The following is a 5,663-nucleotide window of genomic DNA, read 5'->3' on the forward strand; positions in this document are numbered from 1 at the left end:
CCTGAGTGCAGGAAGTGGGGGGAAGAGAGACTGATGCTCACTGGTCCTGGATGGTGGGCGACTGGGCATACAGCACATATAGGAAGAGAGCACTGGTGTCGCCATTGTTAACGGGGAGCCGCTCTTCAATCTGTCTCCTGCGCTGTCAGTGTGACAGGCGCAGCGCAGCAAGTATTAGCAGCTGACAGTAGCAGGGTCGGCAGAGCAGGGAGCACTCAGCCGGCAGCTTTCAATCTCTGCAGCAGGGACCCGGCAGTTCAGCGCCGCTCTGCCTCCCTGGTGCAGCCGCGCGCAGAGCCAGAAGTGAGGCAGGGATTTGGTTGTCTGACATGACTGCCCGCCTGCCTCCCGTGCTCAGCCAACGCAGGGGTAGCGGCACTGCGGCAGCATGTCAATCACAGTCAGACTGTCAATACACCGGGCGGGTGCCGGTGTCCGGCGCCCACACAGTCCCCGCTGCCGCTTGCTCCCCCAAGCGGCAGCGGGGGCTGCCTTACACAAGTTACGCCACTGTGGTGTGGGTGTTACGCAGCACTACTACTCTTGCCAACTGGTGTGGGCGTTGCATATAAGCAGCACTACTACTGTCAGTATCTGGTGTGGGTGTTAGTTATAAGCAGCACTACTATTCTCAGCAACTGGTGTAGGAGTTATGCAGGACTACTACTCTTGCCCACTGGTGTGGGCATTAGGTATAAGCAGCGCTAGTACTGTTGGCAAATGGTGCGGGTGTTAGTTATAAACAGCGCTACTACTGTTGGTATCTGGTGTGGGTGTTACGCAGCACAACTACTATTGCCAACTGGTGTGGGCATTAGGTATAAGCAGCGCTAGTACTGTTGGCAAATGGTGCGGGTGTTAGTTATAAACAGCGCTACTACTGTTGGTATCTGGTGTGGGTGTTACGCAGCACAACTACTATTGCCAACTGGTGTGGGCGTTGCATATAAGCAGCGCTACTACTGTCAGTATCTGGTGTGGGTGTTACGTAGCACTACTACTGTCAGCAACTGGTGTGGGCGTTACGCAGTGCTACTACTTTAAAGTTTGCAGGAGGACGCAGCACTAGCACTGGTCCTGCTTACCACATCAGACATCACGGTTTAAATGTAATATGGTGTGATTTTTTGGGGGGCAAAAGTGGCCAAAATTTCATGTTCATCCATATATTTTCTCATATTAAACATAAGAATCGCAAATGTAGTACGGTGCCATTTCCCTTAATATTACCAAAAATCGCAAAGGCCAGGTCTGCAGAATGCAGGAGGGGAGGTAACTATGATGTAACAGTGTAATGTGGGCTAGGTGACATGAGGGAGATTGCTAGACTAATGAGGGAGAGAGGGAGATTGCTGCTATGTCAGGGAGTCTTCTGCAGAATGCAGGAGGGTAGGCAGCTATGATTAAAGTGTTTTCCATGGGAAAATCTGACATTTCTCTGACGTAACCTGGCAGAATGGTTTATATCACAGCCACTATAGCCGTCTATGGTCAGATCTTATATAACAGTCTATTGTTATACCGTTGTTGTCCTACTGTATTGTGCACTTATTTATGTAATATCACCACAGCTGTAAGACCGAATGTATCAAGCATTGGAGAGAGATACTGTAAGGTGGAGAATTTGCCTCTGATCAGCTTCGGGAGCTAGTTACACACTACACAATGGGGGGGTTTTCTGGATGACTCGCTCCGATGCAAATTTGCACCCTTGCGAGTCAACCAGAACCCACCCTGCGAATGGTGGTACGCCCGCCCCCCTTCGCACGCTGGGTTATAAACATCCATTTGCAAGCCAGGGGGAACTTCCCACATCTTTCGATGGTTGCCGACCATCGAAAGATGTGGTGCACATCAAAAGTGACTCTCAGGTCAATCAGATATGCATGCACATTTGGGAGGAAATAGGCGGGCAGTGTCCTGGCCCACCGCAACCCTCCCCCCCCCCCCTTGAACAATCTGTTCGCCGCACGCACCCGGCGTATGCGCATTCACAGAAATGCGGCTGCGCATACGCCATACATTGGTCCCCGTGCAATGAACGGCTGCTGCAAATGGACCTGAAGAAGGTCCAATGTATGTAGCCAGCGAGATTGTTGGCAACGGGACCCAGTGGTGGAGCCAGCATTGGCCAGTGCATACACACTTGTCAATGCCTGCAGCAAAGGAGCGGGGGCTATACTGCATTCTGCAGCATGGTTCTCGCTAGCAATGTCCTCCAATGTCCTGCAGACAGCAGTGGATGTTACTGGTGATGCATTGGAGCACACAAGCTTAACTATCATTTCATAGACTTTGCTAGACAAATGACAGAAGCTAAGTGGTTGCTTTCGGCAACATCTAAACTAACTTATCGATGATAGTGTTGGAGATTTGCAATGAGGATAATGGATCCTGTAATCAGGGACATCTTAACAGCCAATGCACCGGGGCCCCTACACTCCCATCCACAGAAACCAATGAAATTTTTTTTTCCATATAATGAATGACTGTCAGCACTCTGATTGGTGGATAGCTACAGCCATCCACCTATCCGCATGCTGTCAGCCATTCACAGTCTGGCTGCATGTTGGAAGGCCTGAATGTGTAACCACCATCCGCCCCAGCTTGAAGGCCCCTGGAATTGTGAGGCTCTGGGCAGCTGTCCAGTGAGTCTATACATTAACATAGGCCTGGGTTGGATTTGGTATGAAATCCCGACGGTCAAAATCCCGAATGGGTCATAATACCAACAAGGACAAAATCCCAACAAGGTCAAAATCCCGACATATAGAATGTACAGGTGAAACATGTTTTTTTTCACTGTTTTTTGACCCGAATGTCGACACAGTCGACATGGACACAGTTGGAAGTGAACCGCAGCCCCTTGCATCACTCGCAATGCTTCGGGCATGGTGCCTCACTGCGCTCGGCACACTATTTTATTCTCCCACCACGCCCTAGTGGATGGTAGGGCATGATATACCGCCTGTTGGCACATGTCGGGTCAAAAAACTGTGAAAAAAACCCATTTAGACCTCACGACCTGTCGACCCAAAGTCATGTTGACTGCTTCACCTGTACATTCTATATATCGGTGTTTTGACCTTGTCGGTATTTTAAATGTCGGGATTTTGACCCTGTCGGGATTTTGACCGTCGGGATTTTGACTGCATCCCCCTGGATTGAATCATGCACAATGTGAACGTGCAAGATACATTTTGCAAATAGGTGTATGCTAAACTTGGCATGAGACTCAGAGGGCCAAATGTCATAGGGTGAGAGTTTCAGAAAGTGGGAGATTTTGGGAGAGTTTACCCATGTTTTTTAAAGCAGCAATCAATTACATGGCAAAATCAACCTGGTTTTGCAGTGCAATTGATTGCTGCTTTAAAAAACATGGGAAAACTCTCCCAAAATCTCTCACTTTCTGAAACTCTCACCCTATTACATCAGGGTTGCCGACCCTCACGGAATTACTGGGAGTCTCCCGAAAATTGGGACCCCCTCCCGGCCCCCCGGAAGGGTGGGCAACCCTCCCGGAATCAGGAGACCCCCACTGAGCCCCCCGATCGCTGCATTTAAATGCCGCAATCCGCGGGTCTCAGAGGAGAGGGCGGAGCTAAAACGCCACACTCGTGTCATTTTAGCCCCGCCCCCTCCACGGAGATCAGTGATTTAGGCTATTTCCCGTAATGGGGGCGGGGCTTAATGACATCACAGTCAAGCCCTGCCCCCCGAACGGGTAATGAAAGTCTCCTCTCTGGACTTCTCCCGGAGAGGAGCATTTGAAAGTCGGCAACCCTGTATTACATTTGGCCCAATATCTCATCATAATACGAATATATATTAAAGTATTATCTAATATAACAATAACAATGTTTTAGCGTTATGTAATATAGAATTACATGAATAACAATGTAAACATACACTTATGAATTGATCATACATATTGACATGTACATAACTGTCTGATATCAGCAATATGAAGTACAATAAGGTGGCTTTGAGAAGCTATTTTGCATGTCTGGAGACTTCATTCGAGGTAGCGTGTTCCACTGGGTTCAGTTCACCAAGGGAAGGACGTGCAAAACCAAGCACAAGAACGTGCTGTTAGAAGTTTATGAAAACAGTAAATACTTGGAAAAATACTCTTGTAGTCCCTTTATCTGCAGCGACATCTAGTGGTGAACTGTCTAATTGCAGATGAGAAATCTACTTAGAAATAGCAGTAACATGAATCTTAAAAAATAAAAAAAAAACTTTTATTTTTGCAAATCCATTTTGGGTAGGACAGCGAGATCTGTGATGCATATTTCTGGGATGTTTTTTTTCAAATCATGAAAAAAAACCATAGGCAGCCAGTGTCATGTTATTGTTGTGGAAGAACACGGTCTGCATTTATTGCATCTTCTGTTTTCATGTATTTGTCCCATTGTTTTTTTTTATTGTTTTTATTTAGTAGCCATAGATTTCATTTTCTACCCAGCCTGACTCTGTGCTCCTCCCATACCGGTCGTTACACAGCTCATATAGTTCGTTAGTAACAAATCCACTCTCTGTGCTGGCCAGTGTAACAAAGCCACTCTCCGAAAGGTTTCTTCCCATGTTATCATACTCTCCTGAGAGATTGTCCGGAGGTGAGGTCTCCCCTGAAGCGATCTGAAAGGAGGTATTGCGAATATTTGGTCTTGTTCCTGCTAAATCGGCGTCTGTCTGCCGCTTGATGACGTTGTAAATCTCCAGATTTGGGCTGTTCCGTCGATTTGGGGACAACCAGAAGCTGGGTTCCTTAACAGAGGTTTCACTTCTTTCTTGTCTCCTTAAAGAACATGAAATGATTCCTAATTAAATTCAGGTAACACATTTCCATAGCGCATGTGCAAAATGAGCAGCTCTACTCGCGCATGGCCACATCTGTGCAGAGCACAAACAGGTCGGGCAAATTTGAACTCTTACTGATGCAGGCCAGTATTGCATACATGCCTACTTTGGAAAACTAGTTTCAGGGAGATTATAGTTGGTAGTAGAATTTTGCACAGCGCCCCCATTGAGTGTTTAGTTCCATATATGGAGATATTGTGAAAAGAGATTGTGCACGTGGCACCTAGAAGTGTGGGTGTGTACGGCTACATCTGAGAGGAATCTTGAATGTAAATGTATCTATCTCTCATTCCTTTTTTTCCCCAAAAATGTAACCGTGTAATGTGGCCTAGGTGAAATGAGGGAGATTGCTAGACTAATGAGGGAGAGAGGGAGATTGCTGCTCTTTCAGGGAGTCTCCTGCAGAATGCAGGAGGGGAGGTAACTATGATGTAACAGTGTAATGTGGGCTAGGTGACATGAGGGAGATTGCTGGACTAATGAGGGAGAGAGGGAGATTACTGCTCTTTCAGGGAGTCTCCTGCAGAATGCAGGAGGGTAGGCAACTCTGCAGTATTGGGGAAGCTGATTATCGTCCAGTGGCCTTTGTAATATCTTTATTAAAAATACAGCTATACTGTAACTTCATCTATAGATCCCTCTGCGTGGGAGAAAAGGGACCTCTTAATAAATGCTCCTGTTGACTATTGGTGTTCAGTACAGGTCCCATAACAGATAACATGGGGAATTAGATCAATGCAGCTTATACGGTGTACATGTCAACCTATGTCAACATAGACCAGTGGTTCCCAAACGTTTTC

The 5,663-nt window shown here is 47.0% G+C and overlaps 1 pseudogene; it reads right to left on the reverse strand.

Moving 5' to 3' along the window:
- Positions 1-3,869: 3,869 nt before the first annotated feature.
- Positions 3,870-4,827, reverse strand: LOC146042089 (layilin pseudogene; annotated as a pseudogene).
- Between the last annotated feature and the right edge of the window lie 836 nt (positions 4,828-5,663).

Source organism: Crinia signifera, chromosome 19 (assembly GCF_055691185.1).
Source record: "Crinia signifera chromosome 19, ASM5569118v1, whole genome shotgun sequence".
Lineage (NCBI taxonomy): Eukaryota > Metazoa > Chordata > Amphibia > Anura > Myobatrachidae > Crinia > Crinia signifera.